The sequence below is a fragment of the Sciurus vulgaris genome, assembly GCF_902686455.1.
Source record: "Sciurus vulgaris genome assembly, chromosome: 11".
Lineage (NCBI taxonomy): Eukaryota > Metazoa > Chordata > Mammalia > Rodentia > Sciuridae > Sciurus > Sciurus vulgaris.
In genome coordinates this window covers 39,054,095-39,081,834 of record NC_136472.1, presented here as the reverse complement: position 1 = coordinate 39,081,834, position 27,740 = coordinate 39,054,095, and the positions used below count along the sequence as shown (strand labels likewise).

At 42.9% G+C, this 27,740-nt stretch overlaps 1 protein-coding gene and 1 long non-coding RNA gene across 10 annotated transcripts in view; one reads left to right on the top strand and one right to left on the bottom strand.

The window, feature by feature from the left end:
• Positions 1-27,740, top strand: part of KIAA1549L (KIAA1549 like) — a 253,214-nt gene that overhangs the window by 84,616 nt on the left and 140,858 nt on the right. The gene's annotated exons all lie outside the window — the stretch shown is intronic.
• Positions 350-27,740, bottom strand: LOC306640274. The gene is made up of 4 exons (XR_013757787.1): positions 27,327-27,740; positions 26,790-26,908; positions 11,699-11,822; positions 350-1,169 (listed from the first exon to the last, which is right to left on the bottom strand). It is a non-coding gene; the product is annotated as an uncharacterized lncRNA (long non-coding RNA).

Below are 27,740 nucleotides of genomic sequence, written 5' to 3'. Positions count from 1 at the left end.
GCCCAATTTTATATTTTATTTAGAGACAGGGGCTCACTGAGTTGCTTAGCGCCTCATTTTTGCTGAGGTGGGTTTTGAACTCGCGATCCTCCTGCCTCAGCCTCCCAAGTCACTGGGATTACAGGTATGCACCACTACGCCCAGCCAGCTGGAATGCTTTTAAAAAGATTTCCCTGCCCCCACCCTATTGTGGTTCATTAAACCTGGGGTGGGTCAGGAACATCTGCATCCTTCAAAATCTCCCTAGATGTGCCCAATCCTTTGTGAGAAGCTTTGCTTTAGATCCCCCATATGGTCTTTTCAAACCTGGAAACCCTATACAACTGGTTCCTGGTGCAGTCCATGGGAAGGATGCACTTGGGACTCTATTACTGTGCTGAAATTGGCAAGATGCCAATTTGGCCACTGTAAAGGGAATGAGAATCTGCAGTTTTGTCAAAGGAGAAGTTTACTCTGCAATCAGGGAAGTGGCTAATGAGCAGGAAGTTCATGTTGACTATGGCACAAGGCCGTGAGATGACTGAATGGTGGGTATGCTCCTGTGCATAGGTGGGAGGCTGGAGCAAGACATGGACTAGACAGAACCTCAAGTTTACAAGCCAGAGGTCAAGTCCAGAGAGGTTATCCCAGAAAGGGAGGAAGAGGTAGGTGCTCTCAGGCCAGAATTCAGAGTCCTTTTGATGCAGTCTCTTTTAAAAACCTAAGTCAGATCATATCACCCCTTTGCTTCAAACTCTCCAATGGGATCCAGACTCCCTACTGGCATCCACCCCTCCTGCCCGCTCTGACCTTTCCTTGAAGCTCACTCCCCTCTAGTTGCCACCCTTGGATTTTATTAAACTCATGACTTTCATAGTTCGGTCTTTTAGGTTCATTAGCGCCCGCCACTCCACACACACCTGGCTCCTGTTTATCATTCAGGTCTCTGCTCAGATGTCCCCTTAGCCGGGCCTTTGGTAAGCATCCTCTTAAAAATAAAGTTATTGACTTCACAAAGAAGCACATTACCCTGTTTTATCTCTGATTTTTCATAGAACCGATCACTCCATGGGCATCTACCATTTATGTGCTTACTTGGTTATTGCTTGTCCAGTGTCTGCCTCTTCCATGGGAATGCGGGGTCCAGGAGAACACGCCTGTAGGTCTTGTTGGCTGCTCTGTCCCTGGTCCTGGAATGGTACTAGGTATTGAAGGAGCACTCAGCAAGTGATGGCATGAATGAATGAGTGCAGATTGCAAATCTGAAGCCAGTTAATGACAGCCCGAGACCTGGGGCCCAGACTGAAGTGCTCATGAAGGAGATTGTCATGTAGTTACGGCAGAACTGCCGCAGCAGGGAGAGAGCTAAGTCGCCCTCTTCTCTCGAGGAGTCTCCCCACGGCCAGTCTCCTTGGTAGGACCTGAGCCCAGGCGGGAGGACGCGTGTCCATCGGAGGAGACGGCCCCCTCCACTTTTGGTGCACTGGGGAGGAGAGGCAGGCAGTCTGACCCTCCAGAGAGAGTGAGCATACCCTTAACAAGATGTGGAAATCCAGCGAGGCATGACTCACAGGAATGTTCTTTCTGACCTTCTGCCCACTGGGATGGAACACAATAAATTTCAAGAGGTGAGATGTTTAATGTGAAGTTTTTAGAAAGGCATGGTGATGAATACTGGGTGGTGGAGTGTGCCGGCGTGGAGTGCCAGGTGTGCGCGTGTGCGCACACGGGCACACATGCACACACACGTGCACACATGCACACACACATGCACGCCTTGGCACACACTCCTCTTTGGCTAACTTCTCACTTTTTTGAACCTCTTGAAGATGTCAGTTGCTTTGGGAACCACAGGATCCTGGCTCAGGTGCACTTATAGGGTGCTTGCTTCAGATGGCTGTGTCTGAGCACATCCTGCCCTCCTGGGATTGTCACTTACAAGCTCCTTCCCTCACCCCCCTCAACTATGAGCTCCTGTTATTTTTATATTCATGTTGCCCAGAACAGTATCTGACCCACAGTAGGTGCTTAATAAACGTTTGCTGAACATACAAATGCATGCACGACACATCACTGCAGAAACCTCTTTAAGTTCACAGAATCAGGGAACAGCCCCCGGGGCTCAGTGTACCTTCTCTACCAAAATCCTGTGTGCTGTGGAGACCTGGGAACTCCAGGGAAGATGGGTGGACATTGGGACAGAAGGTCCTGGCCCACCAGTGGATGTTGGCTTGTCACATTAAAAGGGCAAGGTTTGAGTTTTTCTGAGAATTACTTATAGGAAAAAGGCATGGGGTCAGGACACCGGAAACATTGAAATCTTTGACTTCTGTGGCCCGCAGATGCTCTGACCTTGAACTCACTGACGACGTGGTGTCGATCGCACACCACCTGCCATTCTGCAGCGGCAGCTGCCAGCAGACACTGTGCTGACGGGCTCTGAGAGGTGCATGTCCTCTCAGCCTGACAGGCATGGCTGGCTTTGCAGCCTTCAGATGGGCAAAGGGTTCAGCAGATCTGTGTTTTGCAGGGATTACAGTTTTGTTTTGGGAAAAAACCCAGATTGGCCTGGACCAGTTGAGGGGAGGAACACAGAGAAAGAGGTTTTTTCCAGGCTTTGCGAAGCTGTCAAAGCCACATGGAACAGATTTTCAGAGCTAAGGCTTCGCCTGCAGAAGGCCGCCTAGTAACAAGGGAGGAGTTCTCCATTTGTGTCCTTTTAAAGAGCTAGCCACGTCTGATTTTGGTGTCGTCCCTCATGTAAAGAGTCTTTTGTGATTCTGCTTGATGCAAACTGATAGAATGACTGCAGTCCCCAGCCTCCCCCTTGCACTATCTCATTTAATTCTCAAGCTATCCCTGTGAGCAATTACTGTCATCAGTCACACCTTCACAAACGAGGACGCTGGGGTTGCATGCCGCCTTAAAGTCAAGTGACAGAGTCAGTGTTTGAACTCAAGGCATAAAGACCTGCATGGGATATCTGCAAATCTGCATATCTGCAGTTACTCTGCTGTCTTTGCCCTCTGCGACTTTGTTTGGGCGAAGAGGCAGAACCAGGGTCGGAAGTAGAAGCCTGTGCATTTGCCAACTGAAGCCAGCCGGCCTGGGGGCTCCTGGGCTAGGAGCTTTCAGCTGCCCTTGTGGTGACTGGGGAGGCTCTGAGGAGAGGCCAGAGGGCATTTGAGTGGCCCACAGACCACCTGGGAACCACCACCTGGCCTCTCCTCATCTGTGATGGGCCAGCTTTAGGAAGAGAAGCCAGAGAATGGAGTTTACAAATGGCTTATGGAGGGAGGGGCTGGGGACATCCAGGGTGAGAGAGGTTGGCAAGGGATGAGACGAATCTTCCACCAGAAAGTCGGTTAGCAGTGGGCAGGAGGTCTGGGCTGCACAGATGACAAGCTGGCCCTCGATGTGGCTGAGCCAAAGAGAGAGGGTAGGCAGTGCCAGGCCTGGAACATCAGTGGGAAATTTGAAAGTTGAATTCGAAAATCTGAACTGCAAGCAGCCACGGCAGATGAGAGAGGCTTTGTGTTGTGCAGGCGCAGAAGAGCGGAGCACGGGGCCCTCCAGCCGCCTCTCCCATTGAGGAGAGGTGACCTCAGGTCTGGAAGCTGAACTGAGGGGTGCGTTCTTCACAGGAGAACTCTTGGGAGGGGAAATAGGAGCCAGTGTGGCTCACGTTTTGATAGAGAATGAAATTGATGTTCAAGGGGAGAAAAAGGAGAAGAAAAGGCAGGATGGACGGGACCAAGCAAAGGTGGAAGAGCAGGGGCTCAGAACACCCCCTGGGCCTCCGCTTGAAATTGAAGTATGTTTAACAGGTGGGAACTTGTTCCAAAAGGCTGGGCTGCAAGGAACAGCCTGTTAGCCTAGTTTCCTAAATCAAGTTAAATTTGGCTTCAAGGCACGTAAGAGGGTTGGAAAGAGGTTCATATTAATGGTGTATATTTGTTTAGATAGTTTTTTTTTTGAGATATAACTCACATACAATGCAGTTCACCCATTTAAAGCATATAATTCAGTGACTTTTAGTACATTCATAGAGTTATGCAACCATCACCACAGTCAATTTTAGGACATTTTTATTGCTGTGAAAATAAACTGTACCCATTAGCAGTCACTCTCCATTTCTTCCCAGTTCTCTCAGCCATTTTCCTCTGCCAATCTCTTTCCTGTCTCTATGGATTTGCCTGTTTCATTGGTTTCTTTCACTTAGCATATTGTTTATAAAGTTCATCCATGTTGTAGCTTATTGCAGAACTTCATTCTTTTTCATGGCTGAGTAATATTCCATTATGTGGATATGCTCTGTTTAATTTACCCATGCCTCAGTTGGTGCCCATTTGGGTTGTTTCCACCATTTGTCTATTATGAATAATGCTGCCGTGAACATTTGTGGGCCAGTTTTTATGTGAATATATGTTTTTGCTTCTCTTTGGTGTAGACCTAGAAGTGTAATTCCTGAGTCAGATGGCAACTCTGTGCTTCGGATGTTGTTTGTTTTCTCCAGGTGGTAACAGAGTTATACAAGGTCATTAGAGATTTGGGGGAAGGATCTCTTGTCTTCAGTCCTATGATGCTCATTGCCAGTTTCATGTGGACCATTGAAAGTTAGTGGTTATACTACTCCTGTGTCTTCTTAGTCCCCTGTGCTGGGCTCTGCATTAAGACTGCCATTGTTTGCCAAAGCTGAAATCTTATGACTCTGTTTGCTAGTAGCATGCCCCCATCAAATGTCTGGCTCCCCCTTAGGATATCACTGGAAGTAGGGATTGGCCTTTGCTGCTACTTAATAGAGTGGCACCATCTCTGCCCTCCGCTTAATCTACCATCAGCAACTTACCTGTTTTTCCTCACAACAGTGTCAGCACCGAGTTTTATTATTTTACTTCAATGGGTCAGTAATATATTAAAGCTGTTTTTGTTTGTTTTTCTTTAGTACATGTCTCTTTATTTATTTATTTATCCTGTTTAGACTTCCTTTGGGTTCAGAGTACTATTCTTCTGTGGCCTACCTAATGAGTAAAATGTGGCTTTTTGTATACATTTATATCAATTCTTTAGATATGAGAATCTGAATGGTAAAATTTTATCAGTTATATTTGCCATATTTCCACATTACTTCTTACTTATTTCTCAAATCCATTGATCTTTCCTCTTCTACTTCTTCAGTAGTAAGAACATTATCTCATCTTTACTTTTGATTTTAGTACAATTCAGGTAGCTTGAATACCCATAATTCATTGCCCTGTTTGAAATTTGTTACTTTGCATCACCAAGACCCAAAATACAATCAATCATTTTTATTCTCGTTGGCATTTAACAATAGTTCTTGTCTTTGTCTGGTTTGGAGTTGAGGCCTTTGCTTCACAAGCTCACCTAGCTAATAATACCATTATTCTGTTTTAGGAGACCCGTGATAGAGCAAGGAGCTTGGAGAAGTTCTCCTGGGGGGCGACTGGTAACAAAGGCCTTGTTCAAGGGGGTGGACAAGGCGAGCAAGGGCAGCCTACCCTGTCGGTGCCCTGTGGGAAGGTCGGTGTACCAGCCTCCAGCAGAATGACTTCAGGCGGAATATGGGCGGGAAGACTGTTCAGGGGTTGAGGCAGTAGTGACCATGACACTTATAGATGGTGAAAGAGACACTGTGGAGGTGGAACGGCTCCCACTCCTAGCTGGGCACAACAGGAAGGAGGCAGGACAGACGGATGCTCCGTGCTCTTGATCATCTTACCAACTGAGGAGTTTGCTTGGTCATTGGTCTTGGTCTTTCGAGTCTGGAAAATATTCTTGATCAGATCCTGTCCAGGCTTTGATTGCCTCACATGGCTTCATTTTGGGTAGGCTCTTTCCAGACCCTTTTCTTTCCCCAAGTGTGAAAGCTGCAGTCCTATTCTTTTTACTGTTTCCAAAATTGTTTTCTATTATTTCTATTGTTATTATTTCAACTTTAAATTTTGGGGGCAGTTTGTGAATCTGTTCCTTGAATTTCAAGTTAAGAAACATGGTAAGTGCAGATCTCTAGACCTTGCTTTGACCTTGGTTCTGAGGCTAACTCTGCAACCCTGCTCACTGATATCTGCCTGTCTTTCAGTTGTGGGTGTTGGCTCCAGTCACGGCCCCTTACAGTCTCAGTATTGCTGCATTTGTTTTCCTTCTTTCTCCTGTGGCGCTCGCAATGACGACTCTTACACGATCTTCCTCAAGCAGTTTTATTACCCCAGGTTCTTACAGAGTTCTCGTAGATCTTCTTCCTCCCCCTACCCCAGAAACCATTCCCTTATAGAGCCCATCAGCCAATCAGCAGCCTGTCCACGTGCACATCACATGGACTCAGCCAGTCCATTGGCAGTTGCCCCGTGGCATGCGGTGTTCCCGTGCATCTCATGCTCCCGCTGTCAGACTTCCTGAAAGTTGTTTACCACCTAAGTGCTCCGAGGAACTTCCGCTCAGCGCCAACTTAGCTCTCAGACTTAATGGCTGATGGGCGGGGCCCGTCACACTCCTGCCCCTTGTCACATGGTGTGGGTCTTCATTCTGGCCCCAGTTATGGCTGTGTCTTCTGTGTGGAGGACAGTCTGGTAATGAGGAAGGAATCTGCAGCCAGACTAGGCGGGTCCTAAAGCCAGCTCCACCATTTACAGCCAGGGCGACCTTGACCCTTGCACTGAACTCCCATGTAACTTGCCTTTTCCAACTCCGTGATGGGATCTGTGACTGCTGTCATCACAGAGTCTTGTGAGAATGAAGCGAGATCATTCACTCAGAGGGCTTCGTACAGTGCCTCGTGGCGGTGAGGTGAACGCGTTCTCCTCTGGACCATTGCTGTATTGACTTCCCTTTTCTCCAGTCCCCTTCTAGACTCTGTGAGTTCACTCTGGTTTCTTTACTTCACTAATAGTGCTTCGATAATTTATTCCTTCCTGCATTTTTAAAATAAGTGGACGTGCATCATAACCCTCCTGGCCTTCAAAAAGTCCCAAGCTAGTACTCTAGTCAAAACCGTTGTTTGGGACCAGCTTCTCATCTATTCCATTCTAGAACACTTGGGTTTCTTTTCCAACCCTTTAGGTCAGAAGGCTTTCTTCATCCCTTGATTTTGATACCTGTCATTAGCCAGGTGCAAATATGGCCACTTTCTTTGCGACTCATGACCCAGCATCTTAAACCCTAGGACCCCTGCTGGGGCTCAGTTGTCTACAGGAGAATTGCAACTTTCCATCCTCTTAGGTCAGGACGCCCTGTCCCAGCCCAGCCTACCCACTGGAAAAGTTGGACCAAGGGGTAGAGCATTTGGTCATCTTGTCAATTCGTCCTGTGGCGTCACACAATTTTGAGAGTCTGTGACTTTTAAACTTGGCTTTGGATCATATTTGATCCAATTGCTTTGTTCTATTGTCATTTCTCTTGGTTTAAGACAATTTATACATTTTTTTATTTTGGCAAACTTGATTCCGAGGAAATCCCTTGGGGGATTTACTACTTATGCATATATTTTATGTGTGAAACTGTACTATTCATAGTTAATTTAATTAAGTCTTTGTAAGAAGTGATATTATACTCAGCACAATATTTCATTAAAGGCTAATTAATGATTTTTGATAGAAGAGACACCATAAGAGGCTTTTATTTGTTATCTCACGAAGGACAAATCATTCTTTGAATGGTTGCCTACATCAAACAATTCCTTTAACATTTTTCAAATGTCAAGGTCTTTTCAGATTTAAAGAAAAATATCTGTGAATAACTCCACCAAGGAGCTTCCCGTGGAACTCAGTTTCTGATGGTGTTTAGGTATGTCACGGACACCTGATTACTGCTGATGGAGCAGGTGTTCTAGGCTGTTTAGCCAAGACTTCCTTTAACCCATCAGTTCTTAACAGTTTCACTTATGGGAACTACTACATTACCATCAAACACTTTATGGACCCATGAAAGCAAGTGACTTTCAGCATTTTCAGCAGAGACTGTACATGATGAATATCAAGAAATATTACATGGATCACCACAGTCAATGATTATTCACTCACTCATAAATCAATTGCTTTTTTTCACTTTGCCTTGACCTTTAGAAGGCCCACTGATGAGAAAAAGATTATATCTCATAATGGAAAGACTGGTTGTTTTGTTAGCTGTCAAATGTTAGAGTCAGCCTTCAGCAAGGACAATCTCATTTGATAAGGTTATTAATTGTTGCTTTATCTAAGCATCACCTGTAGACCATCCGCAAGACTCTCGTGGATCACAGAGACTGCTTGGCATGGCTGGGCTATGTAGTGGGGAGGTGGTTTGTACTGAAGTCCACCAGTTGAAGGTTAGCTAGCTGCTGAGCTAGCTAACCATGGAGTCAGGAACCATGCTTTAGTACCCTTAGCATCTTGCATACAGAACATCTTGAATGTTTACAGAATGACTGAGTGGATGACATGGAGCTTTGTGGGTTGGGATATTCTAGCAAACTTCTAACATTTTAGTTTTGGTAGCTATTCTTTTCCCTCTTGCTCTCAAAAGTCCGTAAGTCAAAGCATTGATTTGTAACCATGAATGAATTTTAGAATCACTTGGTAACTTTCCAAAAAGTTATTCTTGGGCTTCATCTTCATGCATTCTAATTTACTTAGTCTGTCCCCAGCATCACTGTATTTCAGAAGTCTTCTCATGTGATGCCAATCTATAGAAAGGAGTAGGGTATGAAGCTGAAAGACCAAGACAAGGGTGTTAGGATTCATAGTTGCTCAGGATGGACTGGGGAGACTCCTGGTGAGGAAGAAATCCATCTTATATGTGGTTGAAGTCTTGAAAGTTGAATGCCCTAGAATCATCTTTCAAAGCTTTTTCATTTCTTTTTAATGTCCTTTGCTTTCCATTTTCAATTTGCTGTCCCTTTGAGAGAGAATAGTAGAGTAATTGAGGAACTGGGCATTGAGAGACTTGGGTTCTGATCCATTCTTTTGTGGACATGATCTTATTATCAGTCATCTTGGTCAAATCACCTAACATGTCAAGATCTTAGCTTTCTCATTATAAAATAAAGACTTTGAATTTTAGAATTTCTCTGGTTCTAAATATGGTTTGATAAGTATGGACATTGGTGCTGATCTACTTCTGCAGCTGTGAGTTCATGGTGTTTATGTTGCTCACACTCAGTGTGCTAAGAACATGGATCACACTAGCCAGGAGCAGTGGTGCACGCCTGTGATCCCAGTGGCTCATGAGGCTGAGGCAGGAGGATCGTGAGTTCAAAGCCAGCCTCAGCAACTTAGTGAGGCCTAGTGAGGCCCTAAGCAACTCCATGAGACCCTGTCTCTAAATAAAATACAAAAAAATGGGCTGGGGATGTAGCTCAGTGGTTAAGTGCCCTTGGGTTCAATCCCCAGTATCAAAGAGAGAGAGAGAGAGAGAGAGAGAGAGAGAGAGAGAGAGAGAAAATGGATTACACTGTGTTATATTTGTTTACCTTCCTCTGGCCCACCCTATGGATCATTCCTGAATGTGAGACATCCCATCTATAGGTATGTTCTCCTCAGTTTTCTTGAAGAACAAATATTAAAAGATGGCAAAAAGACTAAGTCTAACATTTTAGTTGTCAAAAATATTTATACAGTCATCAAATACCATATGTTTTACTGGGAAGAGAGAATGAAACGGGCAAAGTAGGGATTTGGGGTAATTGATACTTATAATTCTTATGTCCTATTTAATACTAATAGTAAACAATATTTATTAATTGCTTGTAATGTCCCAGATGCTGTTTTAGGAGCCCTATATTTATCAACTTGTTTAATATTCATAAGAACCATATGAGGTAGATTCTATCATTATCCCAACTTTATGAATATGGAAATTGAGACACATAAAGGCTAATTAACTTGCCTAAGGTTCCTAACCAGGAAGTAGCAGATCTGAGGTTTGACCTCAGGAAGACTGGTTCCTAACCACCAAGTCATCTCACTTTTAGAACAATCGCTTTTACTTCTAGATGCAGTCATCTGCATGAGTGCATCTTACCTGTCTTAGAGCACTGGATTACTATATATACATATACATATATATATGTATGTATGTATATACATATATATATACATATATATATGTATATACATACATATATGTTGGGGGCTATGCCATGCGGGCAAGATGGCAGCCAGCCAGAAGTTGTTTTGATCACATCGGCGGTGAGGAGGTCGGTTAACATAAACATCAGGTGCTTTATCATTGGCCGTGTTCAGGTGGGTCCACCCACACAATGCATGCATGGGTGTTCCCGAGTGCTCCTGCTCGGGCCTGCTCGTCTTGACCTTGCTGTGATTGGGTGGCTGGCTCTTCGCCTGATCTTCGCTTAACTGGCGTGGCCCTGCCCTCCGCCTCCTGGAGGGAATATAAGTGGGCAGTAGGCGGAAGGCAAAAGGAAGCAGCAGCAAGCAGAAAGCAGCAGCAGTAAGCAGCAAGCAGGAGGCAGCAGGCAGAAGGCAGATGGCAGATTGTTGGGTGGAGAACTGAGAACACACCTCTAGGTTGCAGATCACAGATCGCAGTACACGGGACGCATCACTAAGAAGCACCTCAGATAGACAGCACTTTTAGCTTGCACCTTTAGTTCACAGGATGTAGGACGCACCTCTAAGAAGAAGCAGCAGAACTCTAAGAAGGAACAGATCTCTGATAAGTGTAGAAGCCTGTCTTTCTCTAAAACTTCCTCTATAAACAAAGCCTATCTTCCTCTCAAAGCCTCTCTTCCTCTAAAATCAAGTAAGCCTCTTTTCCTCTATAAGCTAGAGAACAAGCAAACAAGCAAGGAAGCAGCACAGGAATAGAAGTAGTTTATTTCCAGTCCACCTCCGATAAATACCCGTGCAATTGTTGCTGCGGGCGGCGACATATATATATAAACACACACACACACACATTTAGTTTTAGATGGACACAGAACATTTATTTATTTATTTATTTTTATGTGGTGCTAAGGATCAAACCCAGTGCCCCACACATGCTAGGCAAGCGCTCTACCACTGAGCCACAACCCCAGCCCCTGTGTTACTCTTATTGCTATTTTCTAGATCTGTTCAGAGTGTGAATATTTTATAAGGTCACCTAGTTTTCATGCAACAGTGCTGGGTTTGAACTTGGTCATGACTCCTAAATCTGATATTCTTTTCCATCTCTACATATTCACACAACTCTTCACAGTTTACTATATTTTTTCCAGTTTGTTATGCTGTGAAATCCTCCCAACAATCTTGTGAGGTAAACTGTGTGAATTTGAATGTTGTACTGGCCAGCTGTAGTTATGTGACAATAGTCACTGTAGGAGACATATCCTGAAATTTCTGACTTAACATTTCTTTGTCAGTTTGGGTTTCTGTAACAAAATACCATAGCATGACTGGCTTTAGCAGCAGGGATTTATTTCTCAGTTCTGGAGACTGAAAGTCCTCGGTCAGAATGCCAGTATGGTTAGTTTTTGGGCTCTCGCCGTGACTTGTAGATAGTAGCATTCTTGCTGTGTGCTTACATGGCCTTTCCTTAGTGCATATGTGGAGTTTTTAACTCTTTTCCATCTTGGGGTTCCCCAGCTTCCTGACCTACTCTAACCTTAAGTACTTCCCCAAAGTCCCATCTCTTAACCCCACCCCATTGGGGACTAGGACTTCGACACATGAATTTTGTCTGGGTACAAAGCTCATAGCAACACAATAGTTTATGTCTCACTCACATGTAGTTAGGTCGGTAATGAAGGCAATATAGTTTTGCTCCATGTAGTCACTCAAGGATCCAGACTAATGGAGGTGCTGCTCTCCATATCCCGTGATTCTCCAAATCACCCTGGACATTGACATCTGGTGGCAAATGGGAGAAAAGAGTGGAGTCTCACACAGGAGATTTCATGAGCCAGGCCTGGAAGTTACATTTGTCTCTTCCAACTGTGTTCCACTGGCCAGGACATTCCTTGACTACTCCAAATAGAATAGAAGTCTGGAAAATAGAGCCTAGCTGTGTGATTAGAAAAAACAGGTTTGGTAAAGAACTGGCCAGAGTCTGCTGAAGCAGCTAATAATAATGAGAAGACATCATTGATTGTTGTTATATCATGAGCACTCAGCAATCTAGACAACTTACAAACTATGATCTCAGTAAATTCTCATAGAAGTCTTTGAGATAGGCATTACTTCTTACAGAAGCAGAACTTGAGAGGCAGTAAGAGAAATTAAATGACTTGTCCAAGGTCTTTAAGATAGATGGTCACTCTGGAGTCAGTATTCATAACCACTCAATAAGTTTCATATCTTCCCCAGGCAAGTTAGAAGAGCAGGGTTTCTCTCTCATTTTTTTCGTTAATAGTATACCATAAGATTTAGGTGATTAGGCAGCAAAGAATGTTGGGGAGGACTGATGATCTCTCTGTACCCCAGGCTCAGGCCACGAAGGTTCTGTGCTGGTGTGGAAATTGATAGAACTACTTCATCACTTCCAAGCTGCCAGATTTTCCTAAATGCCACATCCACAGACATTCACACAGATGTAAAATGCACCCCCCCCCCCAATCATTCCTGGCACCTCCTGGTTGCAGCTGCAGTTAGGACTGTTAGGGGAACCAGGTGCCTGCCGTTTCATTGACATGTAACACCCGCTTTTCCAGCTCTAATATGCCAGTGAATCAGTTGCCCGTGGTCTTATTAAAATGCAGATTGCACTTCAGCAGATCTGGGATGGGACCCGAGAGTCTGCATTTCTAACGAGTCTGCAGGTAATACCCACGAGTCCATCAAGCACGCTTGGAACAGCATAGCAAATAAAATCAGCCTCTTCCCTCCTCCATTTTTGTGGCACTTTGTTCCTGTCATTTCACTTACTGTGCTTTTCTGGAGCTAATGATCTAAGTGCCCTTTTCCACACCTAGAATCTGAGTTTTTTTGAGGGCCAAAACCATTTATAATTGAAACTTTTGCGTCTGGCTTAGAGCCTGATTCATGGTAGTTGCCAAATCCACATGTCCTGAACAGATGACTAATGACAGAACATACAGGTGTGACAAGAAGCTTCGGGGACCCTGGCCTTGAGGTGTTCACTGACAAGGGTATAGCACTATAGGGTGCCGTATGAAAACTGTTGACTGACCGTTGGTGGTGACATGGGGCTTTGATCTTTTCAGGTCCTCCACTGTTCATGTGGCACTGTGGTGTGATGGACCACCAAAGAGTAAGGGATACATAGGAAAATGTAGTGCTGAAGTTGATTTGGGGAGTGTGGGAAGAAGAATCTGGTCTATATGATCCATAACTTTCCAACCAATCAAGAACTGCAGTTCCTATTTGACTGTTTTCCTATAGGTACCGGGGCTTTGAGTCTGGGAGTACTTTTACAATCCCAACTAAAACAACCCAATAATGTAAACACAATACTTTTGTCATTTTAATTTTTCTACAGAGAAAGCTGTCCAAGAAATCTGAATTTCTGAGGGTCATAGTGGTCTGAAAGTACAGTGGTGTCAGTCCACTTCATGAAGACGCCTACCCCGACCCCCACCAGCCTTGGGCCTGAGGCCAATTGTCTCTCCAGTTCTGACAAGTGACAAACCACTGCCACAGATAAAGAGGATGTGACTGCCAATTGCTAGAATAGAGAGCTGGCTCCTGTCACAAGCTTGAATGACTTGAGACACTGCCTGTGTGTAGAGGGTGAGGTCTAGGGAACTGGTCAGCATAGGGGAGGAGAACGTGGAGTTTCCGTGGAACAGTGGGGTTAAGCATTTTTGTGGGTCATTGACTCTTTCAAAAATCTGATGGACTGATGCACCTCCGCCCAGGGAGACACACTTGCAACATTTTGCAAATGCTTTCAGTGAGTCCAGTGTGTCCTTGAGCTCCAGATTAAGGACCCTTGGAATGAAGGGGCGTGAGGAATAGGGTCTGGGTAAGATGTGAGAGGACTTAGGTCCTTTCCCTTTCTGTCTCCCCCTCATCTGATCCCACATGGAGTTTACACGGGTGGTCAGTCTCCTTTTTGTTATTTAGGTTACTCAGGAAGCATCTTGACTTCTTTTCAAACATTGAACTGATCTCAGGGACACTTGGTGATGTCAACAGTTGTGATCATCATGTGGCATAGGTCACTATGTTAGTTTGACTCTTTTAGTGAGATTAGATTTATTATTGTTCCAGGCCTGGGTACAATGTTTCCTATCAAAAACTGTCCCACACACTCTATTCATTATTCAATCTGCCTGCAATACTGTCACCAGTTGAATACCAAATCATGCTGGTGGATGGTTCCCAGCACTGATCAGAGTAACTTCTTTCCTTCTTTGTTAACACTGGTATTTGCAGAATAACATGGAGAAAAGGGAGACATCAGACAGCTTGTCTTCATCATCAAAAAAGCACAGTGCTTTCTCTTAGTGTGAGGCCGTGTGGTTGTTACAGTGTCTAATGCAAAGGTGGAAAACACAGGATTTCTCATTGTCTGACCTGCATCTCCAGGTTCTGAAAGTGCAGATGGACAGTTTGGGGGCTTCCCTGGGGCTTGGCTCAGTGCAGCAAGGGGAATTCTGCATTCCAGCTGCAACTGGGACTGTGCATCTCACATCTGTTGACCTAAGTTCTTGCTCTGTTGAAAGGATGGTTCTGGTAAAGCACAAAATACCAGAATCATGAGGCCTGTTTCTCATAATAGAGCATACATTTTTGTATCAATTACATTATTGCTGTTCTATCTAGAATAATGATGGCGAATTGGCATTTTGGCTGCCTAACATCTATCTTCCCTCTTAAGAGTATCTCAAGTCTCCTTTTGAAGACTTTCCTTTTCTTCAGTACTGTAATCTGGTGGATCTGGAGACCAGGTGCCTTGTCGTCCTCTAGCCCAGGGGCAGGCTTGTGAATCAAACTTAACCAATTTAGTCTTAAACAACATGAGTCAGGACTGAAGATGATTAGATGTAGTCATTGCTATTAGCAGAGACCAGCCACATCCCAGGCTAGTGGAACCAGGATCTCAGAGGATGGGGTCAAGATATCAGTTTGCTCCAAAAGCTTTAAAATATCCCCTGATAATTGCATTGTGTGTACTGCCAATGTGGCTGCTTCCAGAGCCTCTAGAACTGCAGCAGCTTCCGTGCCTAATTCACTTTTTGTCTTGTTGATCTTGAGTTCCTAAAAGTCTTCCTTGAAATCTTAAGATTATTTAGGTTAACCAGAGTTGATTTTGTTTCTTGTAGCAGATGACCTCAACTTTAAACCAAAAAGCAATTGTATGGACATGTTTTACTTTGTGTGAGTGTGTGTGTGTGTGTGTGCTCACTAGGGATGGAACCTAGGGCCTCACACATGCTAAGCAATTGCTCCACCACTGAGCTCTATCCCCAGCCCTTGGATATGATTTACTATGAACCTAATGCATTGAACCACCTTCCCAAGCAAACCAAGATGAACTGATTTGATAGCTTAGAGCCAACAAATACTCTTCCTCTCCTACTGGAAAGGCCAGATTCACTCATGGAGGATAAGCTTATTATTCTACCAATACAAAGACTAGGGATTTGCATGGTATTAGGAAAAATTTTAAAGAATTCCTGGAAGACTTAAGCAAAAGGATGCTCCAAATACCCACATGTTCCCTTTCCCTTCTGCAGACCTGTTAGAGATAAGTTAATGTGTAGCCAAATATTTACTTACTGGCAGCAAGTGGTGAAAATCAGGCACTTTTCAGACACTCAAAGAAGGCTGGCTACAAGGATTTTCTGGACCTTCCAAGAGTTTCTAAGTGCCTTAGGTTTTCCAGTTGGCATCAAAGGAGGGAAAACAGGGTTTTGGAAATTGAGGGGGATAAGTGGCCAGTGAAAATGAAAAATTTCCCAAAAGCTAGATTTCATTTTGATCATGTGGCCAATCTGGAAAAAAAGCCTTGTAGGCTGGATGCTTCTCCCCTGAGTGAGTGGCTGAATTTCAGGAGCTGAGCAGAGAGGTGCGGAGACATCTCTCACAGCTTTTGTATGAGAAGAAAGAATTTGTAATTTGGTAGGCCATGCTGTGAATAATTTATTTGCATTTAGAGTCTCATCACTTTTAATCATGGTCAAATGTGAAGCTGAGTGAGGTTGATAGGAAAGAAATGCATTCCTTGTTAAGTGCTAAGAGAGGAGAGCTGTACCTTGTTGTAAAGATGATCCACACTCATCTCTTGGGAATTCTTGCCAAGTGTATCAACCTCCTTCTCAGGCCACTTTCAGAGATCAGAAGTTAGAATGGCAATTGCTACTTAAAAACTGTCAGATCTCTTTCTTCATAGACAAACCAACCTCAAAGGTGCTAGACATCTTCTACCTGTGAGGTAGGGGCTTAGGATTGCTGGGTCTCTGTGTTGGAAGGTACCAGAGTGGCCATCAGTGGCAGCCATTTATAAAGTTTGGAATTGCTTCTGCAAATGTGCTTTCTTGTCTAAACACATCTCAGATTATCATGGGTAAAGCACAGCTCTTGGGTTCTACCCTGACACGTGTTCTTTCTATCTTAGTGTGGATGACTTCCAAACCCCTCCCCTCATCAACAGGGCCATGCCATTCCTCACTTTCAACCCCTGTACACCTTTCCAGACCACTGTCATAACTTCCTAACAGCTTGCGTTGATTCCACCTTTGACCTTGTCCCCCCATCCCCACAACACCACACTTCCTTCTCCCTAGTACATTCTGGGTGGTCTTCTAAGTATGCAACTTTGTCAAATCACTACCACCTTTTCAAGCTTTGATTAAGTTTCCATCTTGATAAATCAAAACCCCAAATGCTATGGTGACTGTAGGTTCTATGATCTAAGTCTTTCCTGTGTTCCAATCCTACTTTGTCTCAGTTTTTCTTTTCCCATTGCAAATCAGGTTCTGGTCACAGTAACTTCTTTTGGTCCCTTCAACACACCAGGTCTACTCCTTGCAATGGGTGTTCTTTCTACCTAGACTATCTAGACTAGACTATCTCAAACCTGCCCCTGGCTACTCCTTATTGCTCAGATCTCAGCTTCAGTGTCATCTCTTCTGAGTGGTTTTCCTGGACTACCTAGCTTAAGGTATCCCGGCACTGCTCAGCATATCATCCTGCTTCCTCTTCTTCAGAGACTCATCACTTTTTTTGTCCTGTTCAACTCTTTTTCCCCATGAGAATTCCAACAAGAGAAGGAACTTTGTAAAAGATTCCCATGTCTCCTATATTCCTTTCTAAGACATTCCCATGTTTCCAATGTTTAGGATGCTTCCTAGGTAAAGTGGGTGGCAGCAGATCCTTGTAAAGGGTAAAGTAAAGCCCCAGAGTTCCTCAGATAACTTAGTTTGCCACACCCAATGCATAACCATATTAGAAGCCAATGACATTCTTTTTGAGAAAGCTAAAAAGTCATTATTACAGGTAGTTTAAAGCCCAGTTGTCTTAGAGCCAAATTTAGATATGACATCACTTTCAAAGAAACATCACTCTATATTCCCAAATAATAAAAAAGGAAATAGAACCTTTACTGCAGTTTGTAGTAAAAGCCCCAAAGTACTGTAAACCTTCTTGAACATCCTCTTTATTCCTTTTGTTCTTTCTTATAATCTCTAAGGGTGGAGGATTGCAACCTACTTATTGATACTTTCCTTTCCCTCCATGTACATTACAAAAATATATTTTGAAAATTAAAATATTAACCCCCCCCACACACCCTAACAAGGCAATATTCCATCAGTATAAACACATTTTATATTTATTTAACCTTTTTGCAAAAGCACCAGTGAAATTTGTGTTGAATAAATATGTTCACAGAAAATGAAAGTCCGTTAGAACTTAAATATGCAATTAAGATAACAGCTGTTACATGACAGTTGCCAGATCTTGAGGTTGATTTGAGCTACAGGCCGGGATGTCTTGGATTCGAATCCCAGTTCTGCCATTTGTCGTAGTGTGATCTTGAATAAGTCATGAACATGCATGCTTTCTGAACCTTGTCTCCTCAGCTATGACAGAGATACTAATAGAAGTGACCTTATGGTATCCTTTGTGAGAATTAAATGAGATCCAGGATATAAAGGATTCAGCATAGTTCTGGGCTTCTGATAAATCCTCAATAACAGTTAATTTTAATGCAATAAATTTCTCTTGTCAATGGGACTTAGGAATATTGTGAAAGCATGCTAGTCTAATCCAGGGACTCCTCAGGAAGCTTCCCTACACTTTCTGCCTCCGCCACCACCCACAGAGCTTGACCCAGATTCAGTCTGCCCTCCTTCCCTTTTCTAACCTTTTCTTAGTCTCAACCTGATGACTACACCAACAGGAGAATTTTCAGTGGTGGCTCCTGCTCTGATTGGAAAATGATGCATGGTTTGACTTACTCAAGCTGGCTGGGCCCTTCATACCCTTCTGATGTGTGCCATTCCTCAGGGCCCAGTGGAGATGGCTAGTATATGCTTCAAGATACCCAGGGTGACTTAAACAGTAGAGGACCAGCATGGATAGCTCAACTGGAGTCATATAACCACATTTCTCCATTCCTCTCCACCTGATCTCTCCTCATTGTAACTTAGGCTTCCTCACAGCATGGAGGTAGTTGGACTTCTTACATGGCAACTTACTTCCTTCCAATCAGGAAAGCAGAAGTTGCCAGGACTTTGAAACCCTGGGCTTAGAAGTACTGGGATATTTCTTCCATCACATTTTATTAGTCTAAGCAATTACAAGCCCAGTTCAGATTCAAGGGGGAGGGAAAGAGATTCTACCTCTTGATGGAGCAGGTACACATAAAGAAGGGAGAAACTGTGGGGAGCCATCTTTGGAGGTGATCTACAATAGTGTGAAAATGCCCCCTGCCTTTCTGTAAAGGGCTGAGGAGAGGGAATAATGCTTCACACGTGGTGGACTTCCTGCAAGACACCACGGGTAGCCCCTAGTTTTCTAACTTTAACCACAGAGGCTGGTGGTGGTGGTGGGGCTGGGTCTTCTTCCTCTCGACTTCCAAAGAGCCCTGTACAGAGTCCAGCAGACAGCTTACCTTTTAACTTAAATATGAATATATAGAGTTTTTTCTGCTCATTGTTTTCTGGGCCACTGCACACAGCAATTAAAAGACAAAATCCTGCTTGACATCCCATTGCATAGAAAAGGTCTTCTCCTTCTTTTGGTTGTTTTCTTCATCTGGTTTATTTCATCAAGTAAGCTGCTCTATCATCCAGACTCACATCTGGATGTTTGCTGGTTTAAATAGTGAGGGCTGCTTATAGTTTACTTATTTGAGTGGCTTTGAGGGAGTGGATTATGTATTCCTACACTGGGATGTAAACTTTATTGAAGACAGGGTCTGTGTTTGTCCTACTTCTATGGCTTAGAACAGTACTGGCACACAATAAGCTCTCAATGAATAGTTGTTGATTGAGTGATAAGAATGACATTTGCAGGGGCATACTCTTCCTTGAAACCAGGGTAAACACCTACATCTCCCCATCTTAGTTTTGTGCAGTGAGTTTTTAGATCAAACTGTAGGACCTTGATTTTTCTCACTCCCACTTTACATATAGCTCATCGTTGCAGAGGCAATCTTTTTGGATGGCACCTAGGTCATTAGCTGCTTTCTAAATTTCATCAAAGTCATTCATTTGATAAATGTGCATTTATCAAGTACTCACTATGGGGCAGCCCTATGGTAGTTACTATTGGGCTGGGAGTAAGAAGAAAATATGGTCCTCGTCATTAGGGAAGTTTTTCAAAGCTTTGGGATATTTGAATTTTTTGGTTTGGCTTTCACAGTCCTTTGGGATTTGACTCATGCCCTTCCCCAGCCTCATATTCAACCCCCTAGCCCTCTTCTCTCACTGGCATCAGGATAGTCTTCTCATTTTCTTTTAAATTTGACACATTCCTTCTTTAGTGCTAGGCTGCTTTCTATCTCCCACTTGACCTACAGTAAGCAGTTGTTACCCGATTTTACATATAAGAATATGGAGACGTCTCATGAAGAGGAGTTTTAAGTCTGGGTTTTCAAGGCTAAAATAAGAAAGAATATCTCCATTTCATTTTTAAAAGAGGCTTATGGAGGTGAGGTTACTTTCCAAAGGTGAAGTTAATATTTGAATCTAGGGTTTTCTGACTCTAAATCCAGTGCCATTAATTTCAGTATTGAGAGTTAAATGAGTGTATATATATATATTTTTTTTTTCCCCAACACACATATGAATTATTCTCCTTTAAAATTCAGTGCAGTGCTTAGCAAAGTAATTTGTATAGGGTCTTCCTTCACTCGAACAAGTTCATTCCTCATATTCTGAACCATACAATGAAGTGTTCAAAAGGTTCTGGACCACGTGGTGCTGTCCGTGGTGCTGAAACATCAGTAACTCCGAGGGATTATGCTCTAAATGTCAGGATGAGTGGTAGCAAAGAAGAGAGGGGGTGGGGACACAGAACAAAATGGACAGAAACTGCTGAAAGGGACCATTTTCTTGCAGAAATTTCCAAGGAGAAAAATAGAGACCTTTGTTTTTCATTCTCTTCAAATACAGACATCCTTTGTTATTCAAAAGCAGAAATCAAACAGCTACAAATGTATTTTCAGATAAACTCCTTGCTCTCCGAACTCCGGCTGCTGGTTCTATCAGAAAATCAAGAACTAAACAAATTTGGATAACATATATCTTTCACTGTCCAAACTTGCTATTCAATCTCAGAAATTTAAATAATTTGGACAATGAAGGATAGTTGTAATTGCAGTTCATTTATTCTGGTAATGTTTATTGAGCCTTCTATATTCCAGGAACTGTACTTGAAAATCATACATAGAGTAGTGAACAAGAAATATAAGGTCACTGTTGTCATGGAGATAACATTTTTATAGGAGAAGACTGAAATTTAAAAAATATAAATACTTAAGATACTAGTAAGTACTATGGATACAATAATCAGCAATTATCAAGAAAGAGTTTATCCTTTTACTTTGGATTTTATGTATGGGAAATATTATATATAATGAATAATAATAGCAACTACTAAAATCAACTTAGTGCTATATGCCAGGAATTATTCTGAATAACTTACCTGCATTTACTCATTTAATAATTAACAACTCTATGAAGTGACTACTATTATTATCCCCATTTTATAGGAGGATAACTGAGACATAGAAAGGTTGAAGGCCATCCAAGGTCATTTTGTAAGTTAGTGGTGGACCTGAGATTTGAGCCCAATCGTCTGGTCTCAGAACCCAGCTCAGAATCTGAGATACCCAGAAGCCAGTGTGAGGGAGAGAGGAAGATGGTATGGGAAGAAAGCATCAGGGAAGCAAACTCTCCAAGCACACTGGCAGAGAAGGATTTCAGAAACTTGAGAAAAGGAGGATTTTCATAGAAGTTCAAATAGAACTTTGTATCTTGCTTTTGCAGAGGTTAGCCTTCTAGTCTTCATGAATCAATCTTCATTTTCCCACTTGTTACACCAGTGATTCTATTGCTGGGGCATGATTCCTAACGAGATTCTGCTCCACTAGCTTCTGAATAGAGCTACATCCCATCACTCATGAGAAGTCAGTTTTAATTGGGAATTTTTATGTTAGTACTTTCAGGCTTGGAGAGGAACTTGAGAGAAAGGGAAAGCGTCTGAGTAGCAGTTTGGTTTATGAACATTTTTCATTGAAAGTTTTTAACTCTTCTCTTGCTTGGTGATACTTGAACTGGATTCTCCCTAATTTGTTCTCAAGCATACTCACTTTGCAAAACTCTTCAGTTTTTCAAGTTGACCTTGGAGCTTATTTCATTGGGTGCCATTTGTCAAGGAGTTCTAGTATTTTTTGGAAAATGTCCAACAATAAATGACAATGAATGAGAATATTAGTATCTGGACCCACAGGGATCCAGACCCCCAGATCCCACATATGAGCTATGCAACTTTGAGAAAAGAGCATAATCTTAGAGCCTTGGTCCTCCTGCATCTTAAAATTGGGGAATAACACTTAACCTCATACAATTATCTGTAAAGGTCAAATGAGATTGTGCGGGTAACTTTCCTAGTACAATGTCTACCAATCTCTTCTCTTTGAAATCAAACTATTATATGTGAAGTATAACATACACAGTAGAAAAACACACATACTCTAAGTATTCAACTAGATGAATACTAAAAAATAAATACCCTGAACGTGACCAGGCCACCTGAACCCCGCAATTCCATCTGCTGATCACTACCTCACCCTACCATAGCTAACTTTCTAATATTTTGAAGTTTATATAAATGGAATTATGGAATCTGTTCCCTTTTGTGTCTGACTTTTTTGTTCAACTTTATGTTTGTGGAATTTATCTATGTTGGTGTTTCTAGTTAGGAATCGGTCATCCTCATTATATAATATTCCATTGTATCATAACTTATTAACCCATTCTATTGGCATTGGGCATTTGGGTACTTTCCTTTTTAACTATTAATGAATTTTCCTGCTAATCATCATTCTAGAACATGTCCTTGGTGAACATGTAGAGTTGTTTCAATTGCATATGTATGTATTTTTATTGGACATATTTTTAGGAATGAATTGCTGGGTCATAAGATGTGCCTAGATTCAGCTTTAGTAGACACTGTCAAACAGTGTTGCAAAGTGGCTCCACTACTCTCCTTGTCCTTTTATAAAGGAATTTACCCCAAAATTCTTTTCATTAAGTGACTTAGTACATTTACCATGCAAATCTATTTACCAAAATTTTATTGACAACCCATACCTTTGGTAGTACTTCCATTGTGTAAAGTGGAGAATGTCTGGTTGTGTTTGTTACCTTACTTCTGAGAGTTTTTCTAGGAATTACTTCCTCTTGGTCAACAAAATATCATTTGACAACTTTGACATGGAAGAACTTAAGCTGATTGCTTTTCAAAAATGGTTTCAGAGTTTATTTCAAGCTTTTCTTACTACTCTGTTCTATGAATGTAACCCTTCAATTATTTCCTTGTTCTCACTGAGTCTTAGCTTCCTGCTGTGATAAGCAGCCAGCCGGAACGGTCCGCAGGGAATACCCATTTTCATTATTCAGCCCCAATGACATTCACAGTTTCTCCTTCTACATTGCCTAAAACATTGTTACTTTAGAATCTCAGTATTCCCCTTCTGATTCACAAGCTTTATACTACCTTTCATCTTTACAATCACCATTGCTTCCTGTCTACCTATTCTGGACTGAGCACAGAATGAATCACTTTACATATGTTATTTCATTTAGTTTTCATAGCAAGCCCATTGCAAAGATATCATTTCAACTTTTCAAAGCAAGACACAAAAGGTTAAGTAAGTTGCCCCAAATCACACCGCTTGTAAGTGCGGGTGGTGGAGATCAAGGTGCTCACCACAGGGCTCTGCTTAAGTACTCAACTTACAAAGAGCAAAACATCCCAAACTCAAACTCTCCAAAGTGAATCTTAACATTTGAACATTATGTTCACTCAAGTTTATTAGTTGGTTGTGAGGAGAATCTCCAGTGCATGCTTCTTACCTGTGCCTTTAAGCAATGAAGGTCAAAACTCTGCAACTGTAAACTCTTTGTCTCTCCTCTCTCCTTGCTAACCACTCAATATTCTGCTACTAAGACAGCCTTTCTCTCCTATCCCTGTTACATGATACCCACACGCTGATTTACAGTGGATTCCAAATTGATTGTAAATTGGTGTATGTGCATGTGTGTGTGTGTATGTGTGTGTGAGACAAAGAGAGAGAGAGAGGAAGGGGGGGGAGAGGGAGAGAGAGAGAGAGAGAGAGAGAGAGAGAGAGAGATTGATTGATTGATCCAGGTTATTCTCTGCTCCTGTCCTGCCCCCTCTCCATTTCCCTCTGATTGCCTCTTATTCCCACTGTCACCAAATTGAGTCTTCACTTCTTTGTCTGCTCCTTCTCCTGTTATTACTTCCGTCTGAGCAAAGCAATGGGAAAGGTTCCTTTCTTTCACCATCTGTACTCTCTGGGAGGTTAATGTACTAATATTTGTAACACTTAGTGAGAAGGAGTCTTCTTTTCTGTACTTTCCACCTGTAGCTACAGTTCTGCGTTTGTTTTTATGGCCAGATTTTTGGCATCTGGGATCTTGATTTCAGGACTACAAACTGCTTCGGTAGCAAAGCCAAAGATTCTAATGTTGTGCCTCCACAATAATAATAGCTTATAGTTGTTGGGTACTTATCATGTGCTGGGTGCTATTCAGAGTCAATTATGTAAATCATATGACATATTTTATCAACACAACAATCCTATAAGTTCTGTTATTTTCCACATTTTATAGTTGAAGAAATTGAGATCAGAGAAATTTACCCACGGTTATCAGCTTAAAAGTAGCAAAGCCAGGAGTTGAGTCTAGGCTACCTGTACCTGCTTCCTCGTTTTGCTGCCCTACCCTGATGCATTGAGTTCTGAAAGAGCTCTGTATCTGAGTTAGGAAATTGGGATGAGCCCTTGCCCCACCCTTTATTAGTTGACCACTTAAGAGGGAGCAGTGCTCAGTTGTCTTATTTGTAAAATGGGGACAAGTTGACTTGATGTGATATTGAATGAAGGCATTGCATGTTAAAGGGTTTTGTGAGCTATAAAGCAAAGGGGAGATAGAGTATTGTGAGCATTGTCTCATCACAATAGTCTCCTATACTTATGGTTGCAGCTTAGATTGGATTAAAAACACATGATGGAGTTGCAAAGCACTGGCATTAGAAAACCATCTGGTACTCTGCTGAACGGATGGGCTGCTTCAACACCCTACCTTCAAATTCCAGCAACACCCAGATTAAAGTCCACTGAAAAGCCACAAAAATGTTCGAAGGGTTTCTGAAATTACCTCCATTTGATATTGGAGTTGTGTTTCATAAATCTACATTAAAGTAGACAATAAAGTAGTTAATGTTCCATTGGTTGCAGGAACTTCAATTCCCCCACATCCAAAATCAGGGCCAGAAATGCAGGTGGAACATGGAGGCCCAGGTGCTGGGAAGGAGCCTCCTAAGGCCTGGGGGCCCTTAGAGGAAATAGGGACCAGCTCTTTCAAGTTTTCTATACCAAGCAACTGAGCTGTTCAATCCAGGGAAACACGAATTGCTGGTGCCTTCAGTGAGAAAGAGCAAGATAGAGTGGGAAGGTCACAGGGAGATCTGACCCTAGCTGAACCATGACTCCCCATGCTGCTGAGATGAGGCTGGGTTTCTTTCTTACTTCACTCAGGTGAGCCCTGCCTTGATGGAGTCTTAGTGTCTCAGAGGGTAGAGAGTTGACTTGGGCTAATGTAGAGGTTTTGAGGATGTCTTGATTAGGATTGGGTGATGAGCTTGATATAACAGTTTAAGATTAATGGACACAGCAAGGCAAGAGTTTTGAAAGTCTTGGTTTGATGCTGTATATTGAAAAATGGAGCAGTTTTGGGGACACCCCTGAAGTGAATAATAAAGTTACAGTCACATGTCACTCTACAGTGGGGGTACATTCTGAGAAATGCATTGTTAGCATTTTTATCATAGTGTAAACATTATGGAGTGTACTTACACAGAGAAGCCCACATCACTAGGCAATCTGATCATATTGGATCACCATCACATATATGGTCCATTGTTGGCTGAAACATTGATGTAAGATGCATGGCTGTATTTACCACTTTCATTTTCCTGGCCAAGAGTTTCCTGGAAAAGCAAAGTCATGTTGATGAAGGCAGTGGAATTAGAAATTCCTGTCCATGAAGTCGGCTAGAAAGTTATGTTGACGTAGACAGTAAGCTGCGTGGGTGTAGATTATTTCTGGTTCACTGTCTGAACCCTGGCAGTATCTACCATTGGTGTAACTCAAGTCTTTATCATCCCTATCTTTCAAGGTACTTTTGAGCCTTGAGTCATATGATACATATAAGATACCTTGAACAGAGTACTTAACTGTTAGTTCCTTTTCTTCATATGTTATCCTAAACCAGGGCTCATTACAAGCAAAATTTTATTGTATTAATGTAAGACTCTGTTAGGGCTTTCAGACAGTTGAATCCATGGTGGCTAGTTTATGCAGGAATGGGACATATTGTAAATGTTAATACTGCGCGTGCTTGCTGAATCAGTGGGAGGGCTGAAGAACAGATTCTAAGCTGAGCTTTTTAGGAATAACTTTCAAAACCATTTTGAGGAACTAGGCTATCAAGGTGGCTGCCCCTTTGTGAACTCACGAAGCTGCTACCATAGTGAATGTCTCGGGGATCATTCTGCTGCCGCCCCACCCCACAGTAGCAGGGTGGATGTGCTATGCCCGGCCTTGCTGTGCATGTGGATTAACTCTGATCAAAATCTTGAGTCATATCTCTGCTTGATGGAACTCAATTCACACACAAAACCTCAGTTGCCAGTGCATCTGGTTAATAAAGTTCTTAGTTTTCCCTGCTAGAAGGGGGTTGAACTGGGTGTTAAGCAAGCCCATTCTTGTAATTCACTACGAGATGGGATTAGAGTTTCCCCATCCAGGAGTGGCGTTTCATGGAGGAGGAGCTGCAGGTGCTGGCTTCTGCTCTTTCCCCTTATCATTTTACTGCCCATTAGACTCCTAACCTCAAAGGGAGCAGAGACAGGGAGAGGAGGAGAAATAAATTGCCCTACTTTGCTCTTTGCAGATCAAAGATGAAAGGTGAAGATTAATGGCTGTTGGTATAATGTACAGAGTGCCAGAGTCAAGAAATTACACTTGAGTGCCTACTCAGGTTCATTGTCCTCTTTCTGCCCACCCCAGGCTTTGCACAAAGTGCTTCTCCCCCTCGTCCAGACACAGGGCGCACCCTGCCCTCCCTCCCACCCCCACCACGTCATGTGCTTAACCTGCTCTTCTTGAGTCATTCCTTCATTACACCACATCACATGGCTGCAGAGACAGGTACATCTCTAGTGCATCCAGGATGTTTCCTGCCACCTTGCTGAAGATTCCTCGGGGACCCGCTCTGTCAATGAAGAGAGAAAGCATGATGTTAGAAGAGAGAGGAAACCCACACGCTGTCTTAAAGCAGCAGCCCATTTCCTTGCTCTGTGATCTTAGGCAAGTCATTTAACCTCTGGCTTAAATTTATTTTTGTCTAAAATGAGAGGATGGGGGCAAATGGTCCCTGTGACTTCCTTTCAGCTCTATTGCTCCTTTGGGGGAGGTCAACTCCAAAATGACTATCGGGGGTGACTTGTTTTTTGAAGTGAGACCAGTGGGCTTTGCCCGGCTTTCTGTGACCTTGACTCCACATTATATAGCTCCGACCTACCTATTTGATCACTCCCCAGCACTCTCTGTCCACACTGCATTGTATTTATAATGTCTTATTGGTACTTCTCTGTTCCCAACAGTCTTTAAAAGTAGGACCCCTTTCTTACCTTCTTAGTTTTAGGTCTTAGAGGAAATTCCAAATCTCATCTCCATGATTTGCAAGCAGAAAACACCAAAGCCATCTTCCGGACCCCCCTTTGGTTTCTATTTGTGCACTTTACCTCCCTAGAGCCTTGAACCTGCTCCACACTTACACCGCTCCTCACTCGCTTACCAAAAAAGACAGTTTATTTTATTCCCAGTGATAATGGGACCACATCAGATAACACTTGAGATGCTGGAGAAGCACCAGGTCCAGCCAGCTCCCCTGTTATTACAAAGATGAAGAGTTGCCTTTGCGAGGCAGCAGAAAGAGGCCTCCGTGGAAGTGAAGGTCAACGTTCAGCTTCACAGTGAAGTATTAAAAGGTCGGAAGGAACCGGACATGTTCACAGTGTTGATGCTGCCTCTTCTTGCTTGGC